The sequence below is a fragment of the Galeopterus variegatus genome, unplaced genomic scaffold (genome assembly GCF_000696425.1).
Source record: "Galeopterus variegatus unplaced genomic scaffold, G_variegatus-3.0.2 Scaffold3037, whole genome shotgun sequence".
Classification (NCBI taxonomy): Eukaryota; Metazoa; Chordata; class Mammalia; order Dermoptera; family Cynocephalidae; genus Galeopterus; species Galeopterus variegatus.
This window is the reverse complement of record NW_007729148.1, coordinates 23,342-43,285: the sequence shown is the minus strand read 5'-3', so window position 1 is coordinate 43,285 and position 19,944 is coordinate 23,342. Positions and strand designations below refer to the sequence as shown.

The window sequence follows — 19,944 nt, the reverse complement described above, 5'->3', positions numbered from 1 at the left end:
TTTCTTAAGTATCTATCGATTTTATCTTGTTTTACAGAGAATCAAACTTCAGTTTTGTTGTTTTCCTCACTGTACTATTTAATTTCTATTTCATTAGCTTCTGCTCTTTAATTTTTTTATTTATCTTCCTTCTACTTTCTTTGGGTTTAATTTTCTGTATTTTAAAAAATTCTTAGCTTCTTAGATATTTGATTTTCAGGCTTTCTTCTTTTCTAATGAGTGTTTTTTGAAGAGTATAAATTTTATCATATATTAGTTAATTATATTTCCAAAATTCCACTGTCATTTTTTCTTTGGCCCACGAGATACTTAGAAATGTACTGCTTACATTCACCACAGCACCTACCATTGTTCCCTACACAGTAAGTGATCAATAGTGATTTGTTTGGTAATTAAATGTATTAATTGCCAAATGAGGTATCTTGATAATAAATCTTGGGAGTCGAGAGAGAAAAGAGCTCGGTTTTGGTGTTATTTGTTTTCCTGGAAGGGGAGAAATTTTAGGTGTAATCAATAAAAGTGAACAAAGACAAAGGAGCAGGAAAGTCATAGATGTTCCTAGGGGAATGTGAACAGGTGTAGCCTCAGCAGAGGTCCCCACAGAAAAGATAGGGCACAGTCTAAATGTAGAGGATGGAACCAACCGAAAAAAGCCTTGAAAGCCAAACTAGAGTTAGACTTTATTGTGGTACTTTGGCCTCTTCTGTGAATGTTCTTTCTCAAATCAATGTGTAAATAAAACAATGACAATTTGTAATTATAATAGAGCCACATGGGTACATATTGTTATTCATAATTCTTTTATTTGGAAGACACATTATAAATATCGTGTAGGAAATATGTATTTTTTCAGTTATTTTATTTTAATCCTCTCAGAGAACAATTAGAATGTGACTTAATGTAAAAACCAAATTTTCTTTTCAGTGATAGGTTGAAATAATTCCTGGCACTCATATTAAATAGAGGAGGCTAGTCCCCTAAAGTGCTATTTTCTGTTAGTCAGAAAAGGTCACTGAAAAGGTTGATTATCTATACAGAAAAGATGACATTTTGCATGAAATGTTGGTCCTTTCATTTCTGGTTCTAATGTAAAATTCATCAAGCTTAATTCTACGGAGAATAAACTTTAGGAATAAACAGCCCATCTAGTAAGTGGATATTCTGTCTGGAATCAAAAGAAGACCTTAATCAATTTCTCTTTCTATACCACAGGGCACTTAAAACCTCCTTTAAGCTAAAAATGGCTTAAAGAAATTCTCTTTGCTCTACATTTGGAGGAACTTACTTTGGGGGAGGGAGGTAGATTTGTATTGCACTCCTTCAGTGATCACAACTAAGGCAAAGGAAACAAAGCAGGTAACTCTCGTAGAATGTAATGCCTCGATTAGGACTAGTCCTGTGCTAAACTGGGAGGTGGAGAAGTTGGTTTTCTGTGGTTCCAGGCGTTTGTTTCACTATTCTTCCTCTCAATTTTCCAAAGGGACCCAATTCTCTCACACAATTTGCATCTCTCCTTTCTTTCTTCTTATCACCTTTCTTGGTTCTTATGCATGCCAATCAGCAGTAGGAGCTTGCCCCCAAGGAAGTGAGGCTTACCTGGAGGTGAAGTACACTAGAATCCTGGTGAAGAAGTATATTGTGATGTTTGAAATGTCCCCAATATGACACTTATACATTACTTCTGGGATGTAGTCCTATAGCCTTAGCATGATGAACTATTATTTCCAAAGATGTAAGGATATAATACCCACCCTAGAGTTTTTCAGATTTTAAAAGTACTGCCTGGAGATGACAATGATTGAAACAATGGAATAAATCACTAATTGAGGAAGAAAAAGACTTACATCAGGTGAGTCCTGGATATATATTATGGTGGAAGGACAAGAAAGAGAGGTTTCTTTCTCATCAAATTTCAGATGATGTTTAACTACTCAGATTCGCAAGGCCCTCTTCCCTGACCCTTACTTCTAGTATATTTGGGATTATGATCTTTATGGTATTGATGTAGCATACACAACAGGGCATATCTGAAGACAAAGTTGGAAAAGGATATTGGAGGACTCTATACGCCAGATCTTGAGGGACTTTATATGTCATTTTGACAAACTCGGACTTTATCTTATGGGTAACTGGGGAAAAGAGTTTTAAGTTAAAAGTGGTTTATTCAGCTTTATGGACTTTATAATTTACTACAGCTGTAGGGAGCTTCTGCTAGATGAATATTGGTGGAATAAAAATGAAGGCATGAGGACAGTAGTGAGGTCATTGCAGTGGTTCAAGTAGAAGACAATGAAGGTTTAAATTAAGATGGCAGTTTGAAGGTGTTTATTGGACAGTTGAAAATACTAGCCTGAAATTCACAAAAAGGTTCTGAAATGGAGACATAAAATTGGGAAACTTCAAGATAGAAGGCAGAGTTTCAACCTTGAGAATGGATATATCTCACAAGGAGAGGGTATAGAATGAGAAGCTTAGGGGATTCATATCGGAATCTGGTAAACACCAACAACTAAGGGACAGCAAAGAAAAAAACACAAAGAAGTCAGAAAAAAAGGTCAGAGATGGGGAAAACCAGTAGCCTACATTGCCATGGTATCCCAACAACACAGGAATATAGAGAAGAGACAAAGGGGTAAATACAACTGAGAAATCTGGTAATATGAGGACTGGCATGGTCCTATTGGTTTAGCAGCAATAGCATCATCAGCATTAGTTAGAACATCAGTAGCATGGTAGGGACAGAAGGTTTGTCTTTGTGGGAGGTGAGAAATAGTGTTAGCACTCCAGCATTCAGAAGTCCAGCTACACTATGGAAGAGAGAAAATGGGAGAGACATACAAAGAGAGAGAGAGAGAGAGAGAGGTGAGAATCAACAAAAAGTATTTCTGAAGCTGGAAAAAGTATTCCCAAGATAAGGAACAAAGCCAGTAATGAATGAGAAATAGGATGATGCTACAAAACAGAATGGATAAGTGATTTCAGAAGGGCCCAACTGGAGAAACTGGTCTTGAAAAGAAGGAAAAGCCCTTTCCCTTTGAGATAAAGGGAGATGGACATAGATTAAACAGAAACATCAGCTACTGTCTTATTTATCCTTTTATTTCCAGCCACTTTCTTCAGCATTGTGACGTGTATCTTTCACTTCCTCTCCCCTCAATTTGTCATCCTTTGGCTTTTACATGCACCACTCCCCTGAAAGTTCTCTTTTGTAAATCATTAATAATTACATTCTTGACAAATCCAATTACTTGGTGACCGCCACCTTGTTATTGAAATAATTTGTTTTCCTGTAGTTCCTGTAGTTATTTTTTCCCTTTTTTCTTTAATTTTCCTTGCTCTTTTCTTCCAAATGTAAATATTCCTTTATCTCTTCATGACAAGCTCCTTGACTCTTGCTGTTTCCACCATTGCCTCCATGCAGAGGACACCCACGTATACATCTCCAGCCTTGCCACCGTCTGGAGCTCTAGTTTTACATTTAGAAACACCTACAGGATAATACCTGCATGTAATCTGGCACTTTAAGTATATCTGAAATTAATCTTGTCTCCCCTCTCCAAATGATTTTTAACTTTTTTCTCAATTTTTATTAAGAATATCAATAATATTCTTATAGCACCCAATCTGAAAAACATTATTGTCATTAAATTATCTCTCTTTTTTTTTCCCTCCAAAGTCGGTCAATTCTGAAATTCCACTGAATCTACTTCTATACATAGCGTTCACATAATCTCCTTCCTTTCCAATCTCATAACTAATACCCAAGTCCAGGTCCTAAAATTGGCCAAATACTATTACAAAGCTTTCTAACCAACCTGCCTATTTTAAATTTTTCCTTTCAGGATTACTCTTCCTAACGCAAATGTCTGAATGTTATTCCTATGCTTACAATTTTTTACTGACTACCTATTGACCATGGAATAGAGCTCAATTCGAAAATCAGCCAAGGTTATGTTGGTTCATACTGTGTTCTTGAGAGTCTTGCTGTTTATCGTACACATCTGCAAATTCTCACCACTTTGTCTTGCTCTGTTATCCACATCCAAGATGTCTTTCTAACTTATTGTTACCTAACAAAATCTTGTCTGTGTAAGTCTCAACTCTAACATCATCTTTATAATAAACCTTTTTATTTTCCTCAGATAAAAATAATTTTTAAACTCCCATGGCACTTTATCTGTATTTATCTCTCTACCCCAATGGCTTTCAATCTTGGACTACAGTTATATGGAAAACTTTCAGTTCATAGTGAAAATTGAGACCAACTTAGTAACTCAATAAACATTCATATTTTCCACTATTTTTAATTACTTAAGAACAATATCAACATCTAAATTTTCTCTTAATTTTGCACATAATATGTAATCCATAAATATGTGTTCGATGAAAGTGAAAATGATTTGAAAGCTGCAAAGTGCAAAACAAATAGTAATAAATAAGTAAGATGGTGCATTGATGATTAAATACTATGGATCCCCAATGAAAATAAGACTTAAAAGCAGGCTTAAAACAAAATAATTTATATTAGGTATAAATTGGCACATTGCAATTAATTTAGAATATTGAATTATTCTTTCATTTCAAAAATTTAAAAACAGTCACAAAATTAATAATTTCCACCTAACATTGCACACAGTCCTAGTTCAAGCCTTAATTGAGAAGAATAATTTATCAATGTCTTAAAAACAAAACTAATCCCCAAATTACTTTTTTATTCTACTTTCTTATGAAAGACTAGAAGGTGGACATGTTGTAAAGTATGCTAAGTGTTGTGGAGTTTAAGGTCTGGATACTAAATACATAATGAAAGCAATATATATTTTCATGTGTGTCTGATTGTCAGTGAGAAGGTAGGAGATGAACAATCTACTTCACAAATGAGAAAGGTCTCCTTTAATTTTTGTTTGTAATCTGTCAACTTGGTAAAGCCCTACATGAGTTTCAAAATGTTTATGATAGTTTTGGAAGGAGCACATGTTTCTGTTCACACTATACTTGCAGACAAATCCAATATTTGGAATCATAATTAAATTGAGAATTAAGGTATGAGATCTAAGGTCAACTACAGGCAAAGTAGTTGGTGCCAATAAGTTGTTTATAAACAGATTATCTGCCTCCTTTCACTTCCTTCTAAGCATAACAGGTCTACTTAACTCTAACCAAATGTTTGCCCATACTCTAAACTATTCTTGATAAAAGACCCTAAAGAGTTCAGTAATTGATGGTTCAATTTCAGTTCTCTCTTCTCACTCCAATTTGACCTGAATGGAACCCAAACTATGTGTGTTTGTGTTTCTACCCTAAACACTCAGGCTCCAGGTGATTCAGAGTCTGTACATGGGTGAGCTACCAGTAGTATCATCTTTACTTCTTAATTCTGTCTCCAGACTGTCTTCCACCCTAAGGCTCACTATCTGAAATCTATTTATGGAAGAAACACATCTACTACTGTTCGGACACCCAGTTGGTCTTACCTTTTACTATAGTTTTTGAACACAACTCGGCCTCGCTTTTTTTCTTGCTTTAAAGATAAATCAATGCCATGGCCTTAAACCCACTTACTGGACCCATGTACCCTTGTATCCATCTCTAGGTCAATGACTTTCTCTGACTCTATATTATAACCCTTAGCCTTTCCATGATACCATGGCATTACCCTTCTGAAGCAACCAGGTTTTACCCACATTCCACTTACTACCGATGAGCAGTGTCAATTTCAGATTATGACAGCACAAAAGAAGATGCATTAATATGAATTTCTGATTAATTTACAATGCTGCCTTTTATACTACAACTGATGTCAACAAAACATGTATTGTGATTACTTACATCAAAAATGACATCACTAATATTAGGTTATCAGGAAAATAAAAGACTAGGAAACAGATTTTATTCCTATCTACTGTAAACTCAGAGTAATAGAGCTCTGTGTGAAAAAGGGCATCCATTAATTTTAGTAACTCAATGTCTTCAGTTATTACCTTACAACACAGTTCATATTTTCCTTTAAGAATTCTTTACCTAATATTTGTTGTCTTCCCTTATACATATATGTACATATAATAACTTATACATTAATTTATATATTAACTGATATATACTAAATTGTATTATAATTTATTCATTGACTAATAAATATATTTACATTGTATATAATTTATGTATTTATTTATATGTCTATATAAATTGCTTGCAATTGAGTATATGGGTATGTGTCATATGACACACGTTTTACATCTCCCCATCCTGATATATGTTCTCTTTATAGAGCATATACAATAAAACTTTTTTTAGTGGTACATGATATATTGTTTTAGTGGAGTATGTGGGTAAGGGTATGTGTGAGGGGGAGGTGTGTGTGTGTGAGTGTATATTGAGAACTGGCTTGTTAAATTGTCTCTTGAGATTCTTCAGTGATGTTGGATACATTATCGACTTCATTCCAAACTTCCCAATATGTTCCTTAAAGCAAAATATCCCTGAGTCAGCATGTCATGGAATACATTTCCTAATTTGATATTATCCATTCACAAGGTGAACATTGTTCATGTGAGTTCTATTAGTCAAAGTTTCATTTGTTCAAGCCCTAAACTTCTAAGGCAGAATACTGAATTTGAATGCTCTGTAGATGACTGAGATCTACTGAGTTAAAACAATTACATTTCTACAATTTTTTGAAAACTAACTTACAATTTGACTATAATTACTAGCTTTAATTTGTGGCCCTAAAGAAATAACACTATTGATATTAGAACACTAAAGACAAAGCCTTGTTAACATAGGTACTATAAATCATGTGCAAAGTGAGTTTGTTTCCATATCAATAAAATAGTGAGCTCAATAAATGAGATTTTCTGTAAGATCTCAATGATACATTGTTGGAAGCCTTAGCAGAAATAAGCTATAGCCATGACATCTTTTTCTTTAATCTGTATTTACCTCTTTTATTTGAGGCAGCACCAACCTCTTCCTTAGCTCGTTCAGTTTCTGCAAATTCAGATATTAAAGAAATGAGAAATGGGTATAGGAGATGCCAGATTGTTATCTTATACTATTGTAAATCAGAGAGAATAAAATTAAACAAAAAATAAAATGTATGTGGCACCTGAGAGCAAAGCAAGCCACAGAGAAAGCCAAACTACAAAGTGCTTGTGTTTTTTCTCAACAAAATTTCTTAAATAACAATATAAAAACTCTCTTCCAAGGTATAACTTCATGATATTAAAATTGTATGCTTATACAAGTAGTGACCATAAAAGAAGGTGGCTTATTCCACAAAATACAATGAGATACTAATTTATTAGTTTATAGTCAAATCTTAACTGATATATAAATTTTAGGGAAGGCACTTGAAAGGCCTTCTTTGTTAGTTTAGCCTTAACTATGGAGATGGCAAATGTATTTGACTTCAGTAAATTCACTCTACATTGTAAGAAATTAGCCATAATGTTATAGGAAATTCCATTTGAATGTTGCTAAGAGAGACAATATAAATGGCCAAAAATGGCTTCTTAAGGTTTCTCTGAATACGTAGTGTGAAAGGTAAGATAGCTACTCTGAAGATATAAACTGAAATGCTGGTCCTAGAACATAATGTTGGACCTCAGATCAAGGCTCCTTAAAGTGTAGGTTTTCTATAGTATACAGGAAAAGAAAAAGGAACCCTCATACACTGTTGGTGGGACTGCAAAAATGGTGCAGTTTTTATGGAAAATCGTATGCATGTTCCTCAAACAATTACAGATAGAGATATGCCATATGACCCAGCCATTCCACTGCTGGGTATATACCCAGAGGAATGGAAATCATCATGTCAAAGGGATACTGGTACTCCCATGTTTATTGCAGTGCTATTTACAATAGCCAAGAGTTGGAACCAGCCCAAATGCCCATCATTGGACGAGTGGATAAGGAAATTGTGGTATATCTACACAATGGAATACTATTGTGCTGTAAAAAAGAATGAGATACTACCATTTGCAACAACATGGATGCATGTAAAGAAAATTATATTAAGTGAAATAAGCCAGGCACAGAAAGAGAAATACCACATGTTCTCACTTATTTGTGGGAGCTAAAAGTAAGTAAGTAAATAAATATATAAACAAATAAATGGGGGGGGGAGACAACACAACAATCACAACAGTTCCTTGAATTTGTTAAGACAATTGAACAAATATGATATTGATGAGGAGAAGCAGGGAGAGGGAAGGAGGAAAGAGGAATTGGTAAAGGGACATGAAAAAAACTATGCTGTATATGGATAAATTAAAATTAAAAAATTTTAAAAACGAAAAATAATGATGAGCTAATGAATTTTTACAAAGCTTTATATACTCATTTTAAACTTTTTCTGATTTGTGGTTGTTCCCCTTGGTCATATATATATATATATATTATTCTTATTCTTATTGGCATTTGTATATCTTCCCCTCCCCCTTATACACTCAGGAGCTGAGGCTCTGGAAATAACCAAACAACAAGAGTCTTCATACCCCTTGTCTTCCCTGTGCCACAAGACCCTGGGCTGTGAGAGAGGTAGACAGAAGGAGGCTTTCACATCACTTTCAGGCTTTAATTCCACAATGTCAGATACCACAAGAGTCACATTTTAAGCCCAGGCAGGAAGTCATATAAATACCCTCTTCTTCAATCTGTCTCAAGACCTTGAGCTCCAGGACTGAGCAGGCCCTGGCTGTTTTTTGTCTTACACATAATGACTTCAGACCAGTGGTTCTCAACTTGAGCATGCATCAGAATCACTCTGGAGGTCTGTTAAAACACAGATGCACGGCTCCAAGGTTCTGATTCTGTGCTCTGAGAATCTGCATTTCTAACCAGTTCCGGGTGATGCTTATGCTGCTGATCTGGAACACACTTTGGAAATTGATTACCAAACTCTTCTTAAGAATCAATCAAAACTAATCTCACTGTGATCCCCATCCCTGTTTATTCAGTTACTACTGTAAATTTCAACCTTCCAGCAGAAAACAGAGTTCATGTGGCTCTGTATTTCTCCTAAAAACTGACCCTTTCCACTGTGTCCTATGCTTGTCAACAGTACTCACCCTTAGCCTCTCAGCCTATATCCTCAAACACTCTTGGAACGTTCACTTTACTTTTTTTACTTTAACCAAACTCTAGCTTCCTAAGGATATTGCACCCCCTACAAGCAGTCTTCTAAACTAGAGAATGTTTCTTTCTCCATCCCCCACATACCAAGGTGTCTGGAAATGATGAATGTATCTTCCTTGCTTCTCATTACTTTTCACAGATTGATACCTCCTTTCTTCCTCTAAATCCCAGTTCTTTTGAAGTACACGCGAACAGGTTGTGCCAGGCTCTACCTCCCTTGATTGTTGTCATCAACCAACCTTGTGGCCATATCCTGTCATTCATTGAACACTCTTGCACATAGTTATCATCTTCTCCGCTATTACTACTATGGAATTTCATTAGGAACCACTCTCATCCCTGTATGCACATTAGAAGAAGTTGGGGGAGTTTTTATGTTTTTATAAGTCTATGCTATTAAGATATCTGGGGTAAGCTATAGAGCTTTGAGATTCAGAGTTAATGAGTCTGGGTTGAGTCCTGGGTATTGGAATATTTATAAGATTTCCAAGATATTCTAATATTTAACCAAGGTTGGGAATCATTGATAAACACAATCCATACAACCACATGATCTCTCATTTCCTTGACCTCCTTACTTGAGAAAACTAGAAACCCCACTCCTCTGATCACTACCACCAATATACCCTTGGATTTTGCCTTTACTGCCAAAACTTTGATTTCAAAAATCTACTCTGGTTCCATTACTTATTTTTAAAAGTCATTTACTCAAGAACTCCCTGTAAATAGTAGCTGACCCCATTAATACTTTCATTCCTTTGATCTCACCACTTTATTACTGCTTAAGATCTTCCTCGTGTCCTCACTTTTCTTCTTGTTGAGAAGCATCACTTCTGGGTAAGAAGGAAGCATCTTGCTTATCTAAACGAGACATGGTTAGATCACTCGCCTACTTCCTGTTTTTATAGTCACCTGCTGTATTAGATTTCTAGGGCTGCCTTTAATCTGTTGGGTGGATAAAAACAACAGGAACTTTTTCTTTCACAGTTTTGGAGGCTGTGAGTCCAAAATGAAGGTGTTGGTAGGGAACTCTGAGGCTCCCTCTGAGTGGTGGTGCCAGCAATTCTTGGCATTCCTTGGCTTGTAGCTGCATCACTCCAATTTCTGCTCTTATGTTCATATGACTGTCTTCTCTCTGTGTCTATATGTCTAATATTCATATGACTGTCTTTTCTCTGTATGTGTCTATGTGTATGCAAATTTCCCTCTCTTTATAAGGGCAACAATCTTCAGATTTAGGGCCCACCCTAATCCACTAGGACCTCATCTTAACTTGGTTATTATATCAGTGAAGGTCCTATTTCAAAATAAGGTCACATTCACAGGTGCTTGGTTAAGACTTCAAAATATCTTTTGGTGGGGCAGGCAGGGGTGGGGACACAATTCAACCCACTGTAGCCTGCCAAAACTATTTTATGCCTGTTACCTGAGCAGCCATCCCAACTGCAGGAAGACTCCCACCCTGCTGCAGGCCTCACTTCAAAGGCCACTCGCAACATTTAAGAGTGTGCTCAGCACCAGCCAGTACTGTCACAGACCTAGTGAAGTTGCTTTTGCACTGATACCCTTGATGACTGCTGTATGGATTCTCTTCCCTCCTCAAACATGCAACATCCTGCAGCATAAAAGCAAGCTGCTATTGAGAAATTCACAAGAAAACAGCAGCAAACTAGACTAACTCATTTCCACCACCTCACCAGCACACACCCGCATTGTCTTCTTTCTGGTCCCAATAGCTGATAGTCCCTGCCCCTATTTAATACCAGTTCGCCCCTTTTTGCCCTGGGTCCCATCTCTTTTTGCCTAGCCGAGGCCTTTGCTCTTGCAAGCATTGTTTCTATCTGCTACCTTTTCAGTTTTCCCCATCACTGATGCTGTTTCATCATCTTAGAAGCAGCCACTGTTGGTGAGCACAGACAACCATAGGCCAACCCCACCACCTCCCCTCTGTGTGCCATACAGCCTCGCACAGCCACTGCAGCCCTGCCGCCAGTCCATCTTCTCACTTACTGTGAAAGATGTAATATAAATGAAAGGCATATAGCATTTTCACACTTTATAATGAATGGCTGCAAGAATGCTCATCTCCATAATGCCCCGAAAGCTTAAGAAACCGAGTATCACCAGGGAAATCCCCTATGACCGTTGCATGTCTCTCCCTTCATCTCAGTTACCATTGCCTGACATTTGTATTAACGACTTCCCTATTTTTCTATACAAGTTTTTATTACATGTATTTATGTCTAAACTAAGATCATTTTATATAATTAAATTATTTTGTTTAGTGAGAAAACCTCATATAAGGTGCATTATACGAGTATTACTTGATTCTTATGATTTGTTTCTTTCAAAACTTTGTGTTGAGATGCAGTCATGTTGATATGAGTGGCTGTAGTTGCTTAATTTCAAGTGCTTTTCAGTATTCCACTGTATAAATAATCTACAAATTACATATCCATTCTCCTGCCAATGGACACTAGGCCAAGTCCAATTTCGTGCTATTGTAAAATGCTGCTATGAAAATTCCTGTACATATCTCCTTGTTCTTCACATGTGCAAGATTTTTTTTAGAAGTAAAATGGCTAAGCCATAGTGTGTGCTCATGTTCGACTTCCCTAGATTTACACTCACATCAGCAGTGTATGTCAGAGTATCTATTGCTCTGTGTTATTACCATCACTATAATGATCATATTTCCCCATTTTCTATCAATCTGGTATGTGTAAAATCGTATCTTATTGTGATATTAAGTAAAATCCCATTACTAGGGATTGAACATCTTTTTATATATTTATAGGGCATTTTTATTTTTTTTAATGCTTGATTATATCTTATGAGCATTTTTTTCTGCCCACTGTTCTATCAAGTTCTTCTTATTTTTATTTTCTTAGTTCTTAGAGTCGTTTACTTAGTTTTTGCTTCTAATTTCTTGTTACCTATATGTATCACAAATATCTTTCCCAAGTTTGTGGCTTGTCTTTAATCTCTTTTTATGGTGTCTATTGATAAACTGAAAAACAAAAAAAAATAAATTGAAGTTCTTAATTTTAATATAGTAAAATATATTAGCATTTTAATTTATGGCTTGAATTTTGCATATCTAGTTTTTCAAATCCTCCCATACTTCAAGAAAATATGTAAGTATATTGTTCTATGCTTTTTTTTTTAACGCCATGTTTTGCCTTTACTATTTAAGTCCTTGAACCATCTGGAATTGATATTTTGGAATTGTATGAAATAGGGATAAATCATATGTTTTGTAAAGAATACCAACTACATCAGCAACATTTAAAAATAATCAACCTATCCTCTGACTATCTGAAATAGCTGCTTTCTTATGTCAGAGTTTTGCTGCAGTGGGGTGTATTTTAGGTCTCTTTTTTTCCCCGCCCTATTAGATGATTTGTTTACATCTACATCTGTACCATACTACCTCTTATAATACAATATCATGAGACTGCTTATCACTAAGACTCAGGACATATAGTGCTGGTCTCAGCAGCCATACTTTATAGTGCTATTTTACTGTGATCATTATGTACTTTTCTAATACTGAAATTTATTCTTGTTTTCGCATTTGAAATCCACTCCCTCTCCTTCCTGCCTCCTCATGTCTAAATTGAACTCAGATTTTACTTTTGCTAGTATTCATCTATCTAGTTTGGATCTATTTGAACCAACACTGATGAACATTCTTGGACTCTGAACCATGCACCCACAGTTCCAATTCGGGGCTGGCACCCAGGACACCAACCTTGGCTTTACCCATAGTCTTAAACAAGAAGCACATCTTGCCATACCACCTAAGTCAGGCCCAGCTTTCTCACATTCTCATTTTCCTGGTACTTACACCTCCTAAAACCATCAGTCTCAGGCTGTTTCAGTACTCCTTTGAGTATATTCTGACAGCAGTATCTGCGATGACATGAGCAGTGATACAACTTATTATCCAAACTGAGTAAGTGAAAGGAGGTGCTGGTATTAATTATTCTGGAAGAATATAGCAAACCAACCAAGACTGTCTTAACCAATTGAAATTCACAGTCATATCTGGCATGAGGTGTGTGGTCTAGACACACCCCATTTGATATCAGGCATGCTGGTTCAGGCCCAGAGACCATTTCCCCCAGTAATTTCCATGCCAGACTGCTTAAATTGAGTCCAAAAAAAGGTGCCATTTTACTAATACAAATTGCCCCCAAATATTCTTCACATGTTATATAACTGAATAAATTCAATGGGACTTTACTTTAAATTCTCCATACTGGCTTCTCCTGCATGATTCCTACATGTATTAATAGATTAGGTGATAGATGTCTGACTTGCACATTTAGACACTGAAGTATGGTTAGGTGATGAACACAGTCAGGCTTAGTGGCAGAGCATACCTTCAAATCTGTGCAGTGCTAAAATCAAGGAATGAAAAATGCGTAATTGCTACCATTTTATATAAATTCAGATACTCAATTATAAATGACTAGCTTTTGGCCCTGACCTGGTATTTGGCAACTTGTTTGCTCGGAATTAAAACTGACCACTGGCTGGTTGAACATGCACATGGAATACATGACCAGAGTCTCAAGTGGAATGAAGTGGTCTGTGACCATGCTTCCCAAGGTCATGAAAAACACTGATCCCTGAAGTGTTCATAGAAAATAGGGGGTGAGGTGGTCAAATCTATCTGGTAAACAATATTGACTACCTTCTTTCTCTAAGATTAAAAGATCTGAAATACCCTGCAGTCTAAAAATCTACTTGTTTGTTCCTCTTCCTGCTTGGAAATGACCAATCATATCGTTAACCTTTATGTTACTATCAACATATTGGGAGGCACATGCAGGGGACTGCAGCAGAAGAATAGGACATGGTGAGGCATTTTTGCTTGCCCCTATGATGGAGAAAGGAATGTGCGCCGACTTAACAGAAATTGTAAATCTAGGTTTGGCATCCCTCTCTGGTTTAATGTGCTCTTCCTCCACCTGTGCCATACCCTGACACAGAACTTTACATGTGGAGGCATTAAGCGCCCCTCATTAGCACTGCATCATTGGACCTGGAAGGTTTCCCTTTTTTTTCAAGCTCATGGTAACATGAGAACCTCCAGCCTGAGCTGATACAGCTCCCAAGCTGTTCATGTCCTCTTGTGCTTTTCCTCCAGAGATCTTGATTGTTTTCTCAGGACCTAGAATAAACAGTTCCAAACCACTAACTCAATTCATATTCTAGTTATTTCTTTTAGTCCTGAGTTAATGACAAATTGCCTTTTACTTTTTCCATGGAATTGCTCTAATCTGTCAATCTACCCTTTTAAATTCAATACCATGGAATTGTATCACATAAGTATTTATCTTAGCTCAGCTATATGTCTCTCTCATTTGCTTTCATAATTTAAGATAATGTAAAATTATACCCCAAATGTGCACCAAAATGTGCACACAAAACGGTGTGCACCACACTATCTGAATGACTTAAGGGATTTTCAAGAGTACTTGTAATGATATGTAATTTTCACCGTAGGCATTAACTTAGTAGCCTACTGCATATAGCAGCTGTATAAAAATTCTGTTGTATGATTTCAATGCCAAAAACCAGTTCCTTTTCCAGGAAAATGGTTGGTCACTTTGTTATCAGAGAATTTAAGTACTTTGTGAACTAACTCTAACTTTGGAGTTGAAGGATATAGTCCATGTCAGGTAGAAATCTCTCAGTCATCTAAGGAGTTAAATATTAACGTTCTGAAACTTTTATATTAGTTTTAAGATGATTTGGCAATGTAAATTGCTAATTTCCTGCAGAAGATGCTGATCTCTTTAAAACCTGATTGGATAGCGTGTTTCATAGATAGGAGAATTTACATATTTTTTATTACAAATGAATACTTTTATCAATATGTCACATTTTTCTAGGAAGGAAATGTTCATTTTCAGAGTAATCTTCAATCTAAAGTCCTCTACCAGTGCTGCAAAATTACCAGTTTTGTTTTATATATTTTCTTGATTATGCATTTCTACAGGCTGAGTGTTAACATGCTAAAGACTCTATAATATAGAGCTCCAATCAGCTTTATATTCAACTAAAATTTTTCATGGAAATACAAATAGAATTTTAGATTCATGTTAAACTTCTCTTTTCAAGTCCTCAATGTCAATGTGAACACCTCCAACTATAATTTTTTTGTATTAAAAAAGTCTTTCTCACCAAGTTACTTAATATATTTTCCGATTATTCGCTGATATATCCACCAATGATATATTCTGTGTCGAAAGACTGGCACTACATAAAATATACATTTGTTTTAAGGACTAGTATTATTATCAATATTTATGCACCTCGAACTCAAAAGAAAATATAAACATTTTATCATGCATAGAACTAAGATTTGACCATAAATCCTAAATACAAAGCTTAGAGAAGCTAAACCTATTTTTTCCTAAAATCAAGTACTTGCCAATATGATTAAAATAATTTTCACTAATGGCAATCTGTCAGGACTTCATCAGATTGAGATACACCAACAAAGAAATGAGCATTTCTCTCTAAGCATATTGTCAAAGTTAACATTCATATGAATGTCGTGGTATGCTATGGTTATCAGTCAATATTTCACAAACTGAGAATACAAAGCTTAAAAAGGAAATTATGACATTACAATAGCAGTTTGTCATTACAATTATAACATACATTTCTTTTTTTTTTTTTTTTTTTCCTTTTTGTCTTTTTTCGTGTCCGGCAACGGATCGCTACCCTCAGTGTCGCGCCGGTACCGGACCGGGACCGGCAACGGGATCGAAACCCTTGGTGCTGCGCCTGCCCCTCGCTCAGCCAGTGAGCGGAAACCGGTCTGTATGTGGGATCCGAACCCTCGGCGGGAGCGCCGCCGCGCTCCCAAGCAGCGCACTGTAGCAGTGCGCCACCGGGCCGGCCCCATAACATACATTTCTTATTTCATCCAATAAGCCATTATCAAGTGCCCACTGTGTGACTGGCATTATCTGGAAATAAAGAGATAAAAAATATTCTCTATTCTTTAATGTTGTGGGGATAAATTTAACTAAAGACATGACTTTTGCAGTAGACTATGTTGCCTACTGGTTTGATCAAGTGATTAATAATTAGGATAATCAAGTGTGATGTGTTTAAGAAACAGAAGAGATAACATTCTACAAAATGGGAAACAAAAATACAAACAATTCAAAAAGGGGTTAGACCTGGACAAATTAATACCTACAAATGAAAGCTCTAAGATAAATTTTAATAAGAATGAATTCACACAGAAAAGGCAGGGATGACCAATTTTGCATATTATTTCAACACAACAAATAATCGCACCAAGAAACATTTGGTAAACCAGCATCAAAAATTAGCATTAGCAGTGTCTATAGCAGAAAACTCAAATGAGTAAGCTGCTAAAATATGCTCTTTTTAAAAAGTTTTGTTTGACATACTTGCTTTTACTTGTTTTTCACTTGGAGCTGTTAATGACAAGAAATAATAAGGTCCACATTAATAACAAGTCTACTTATTTCTTTCCAAAATAATTTTAATGTTATTTTAGTTGTCTGAAAGACTGTATATATGATCTTGATAACTAAAAAAAGAAAAAAAATAGGTCTGAGAGAGAAAAACTACAACACTCTGCCGTTGTCTTTGAGGTACTCTGAATATGCTCCTTGAACCAGAGATACTTTTTGTTTGGTACTCATACAACTTCTCCCAACACAGATGCTCATTCATGACTTATCTGTTTTGTTCCCATTTTAAATTACCTAAGGATCTGGTTGTTTTTATATGCAGGCAAATATATGTTCCTCAAAGTTTATAAAATAATATGAAAATAATGAATGTACTTGATACAATGTTTTCAATTTTTAAAATACAGCTAATTACTGCTAAGTTGCTACACTGTAACAACACCCTGAAATGAACAGATGATGATTTCAAGCAATTTAAATTATTGCGTTTTGTCAGGTTCAATATTGAACAGTGATATGTAGCTGTTGAGACTCTTAAAATTGGTTACCCCAATAGTCATTGTGTATGTCCCTCCATGTCTCTGTGATGTATGCTCTATTTTAGCTTTTTGCATATGGGCATAAGTGAGAACGTGTGTTATGGCCCACTGCGGGAATGCACCCTTAACAAAAAGGTTGCTCTCTGTAAAGCAGACAAATCATTCCTTCCCAAAGGCTAAAGAGTATGACTGTTAATGTGAAATGGTGAAATATGTGATTATTTCATCTTGTAGTTTATAGGGATCATTCAGTTGTCAAATTTTTTTTAAAAAGTGATTATTCTATTTGATGTTTCTTATTTCACCCAATAAACCATTATCAACTGCCTAGTGTGTGACTGGTATTATCTGGGAATAGAGAGATAAAACAAATTCTCTATTCTTTAATTTCTATCCTCTATTTAAAGTGGAAAAAGGAAAAGGTAATATGATTATAGCAGTGTGTTAAGTGTTATTATAAAGGTAAGAAAGTGATGCTGTGGAAATTGGTTGGAGAGACATCTAAACTAATTTGGGTTGTCTAAGGAAATTTCACAAACTTGGGGAAAAAATGAGAACCGTGTCTTCAACCTGTGGTTCGCTGTGGCTTGTGGCAGGGGTGAGACTATAGGTCAGCTATATTTGCATGGTTATATACATAACATTGAGTAAATGCTGTTTCCATTTAAAGCCAGTGACATGAGAGAAATGACTAATGAACGTTATGAGGCTATGACTGTCTTCATATACTCCCACAACAAACAAAAAACTCAGTGAAACTCTTTGAGTAGAAGTTAGCCAGGCAAAACCAACAGGTGATGTTTTAGAATGAGGTCAATAGAAAAAGTTTCAGAAATTTTCGATTGAAATGACTAATTGGGCAGTTAAATGCTAGAACACTGTAAGAAAACAACTTGGAATCCACACCAAATGCACTTGTGGTTTTTGTTGATTGTTTGTCTGGTTGTTTGACTCTCAATCTAATCTGTTTTCTTGTTAGAATGCAAATATATTGAGGGCAAAATCTACCTCTACTCTGACTGCAACTCCTTAGAGCACTCAAGAAATGTTTTTAAGTATCATTATGAATAGAAAGAAAGTATTTACTGAAATTGAATACTTTATATTTTAAAAGCAAAGCAATATGAAGCACATCTATAGAAAGTGTTCTGTTCTTGTTTTGTTTTGTTTATACTAAAACTGTGAAACAGTGTTTCTCAAACACCGCACAGATGAATCTACTGGAGATCTTCTGAAGTTGCAGATTCTGATTCAGTAGGTCTGAGGTGGGGCCAGAGATTCTGCATTTCAGACAACCTGTTAGTTGATCCTAATGCTGCTAGTTCATAAAACGCATATCGAGTAGCAAGGGTGTAACATATTACTTGGTTTTTATTTTCTAAAACTGCATTGATGTTAAGTCTATGTCAAGAACTTGGAAAAAAAGACCATTAAGATGGAAGGATTTCTTGCCCTTTACCATCTTTTCTGCTGCCACCCGTCTGAGGCTACACCATTAATAAACATTGAACATCTGGCAAGAAGAGTCCAACAACACCAGTGTTACTCACCTGAGTGTTCTTTCTTTGGTGACTTTGCTGAATCAAACAAGAAAAGAAAAATCAACATTCCATGTCATCCAGTTGCAATTCAGTATTCAATTGAAAATTAAATAATATGAAATAAGATAGAGGAATTTAAAAACAGTTACCTGGTTCCACATGTTTTTCTTTCTTTTCCTGTCCTGAAACATAGTATTATTGTAATTGTTATTTACTATTCCAATTATGTGTTGTAACTTAATTGTTGTAATACGAATAAACATGCATGTACTGATGCTGGATTGCAACAACTGATAACTGCCATGAAAAGACTAAGATTGGAAATGTCCTTAAAATAATTATTTCCTTCCATTTTCCTTGGGCGTTCTCTCACAGAGCAGCATCAAAATACTATGAATATTAGGGGAATTTAAATTTTTGAAATATAATTAAATTATATAAAAATATAATTTAAATTTTTTAAATATAATCCATAAAGATTGGAAAAAAATTAAATTTGCTCTCATATTAGATGAACATAAAATAAATTTGGGACAAAAAAAGCACAAAGAATAATATGGCAGCTGTTTTAAAATAATTGTCAGAATGACGATCACTGACAAATTTCAGGTGGACTTCCTCTTCTAAGGGTCTTATATTGAAGAGAGATTTCTTAAGCTAAGATAAAATCTTTGTTGAAGCAGGTTAAAGACTAAAATAGACTAAGAAATTTCAGGGAGAAGCAAAGCACACTTGCCTTGTTTTTAGGACAAATGCTTCTTATGGAGTCCTCCTTAGATAGTGGGACTTTTTTTTTTAAGAACCTACTTTTGTCAACATTATATGAGATGAAGCATTATTCTGGCCTCAAGTTAAGCTCACATTTACAATATAATAAGTACTAATTTTATATGAAGTGCTATTATCTACTTTCCTATTATTTATCTTGTCTTGACAAGCTTGTCAAATTAATTTAAAAGATTTTTAGAGAAATGCTTTAACATAGACACATTATTACTTGTTAAAATGGAGAGCTTTTTTTTTGAAGTTTTATTTAATGAATAGATTTTGAAGACTAGAATAGTTTATGCTGAAAGAGTTCTACGAAATATATTTCAGAAATATAAAGTGCCATAGAATCTTCTACGGTCATTGCATCTCTCTCTCAATTGTACAATTTTGTTTATCATGCTTCTGGTTATGCAGGTATAATGAGCAACTTATCCACTTCCAAGACAGCATGCAGGCAGTAAAACAAATAAAATAATTGGCTTGACC

The 19,944-nt window shown here is 35.4% G+C and overlaps 1 long non-coding RNA gene across 1 annotated transcript; it reads right to left on the bottom strand.

The window, feature by feature from the left end:
* Positions 1 to 6,939: 6,939 nt before the first annotated feature.
* On the bottom strand, positions 6,940 to 18,864 carry LOC103599639. The gene is made up of 4 exons (XR_551305.1): positions 18,837 to 18,864; positions 18,697 to 18,723; positions 16,581 to 16,607; positions 6,940 to 6,987 (listed from the first exon to the last, which is right to left on the bottom strand). It is a non-coding gene; the product is annotated as an uncharacterized LOC103599639 (long non-coding RNA).
* Between the last annotated feature and the right edge of the window lie 1,080 nt (positions 18,865 to 19,944).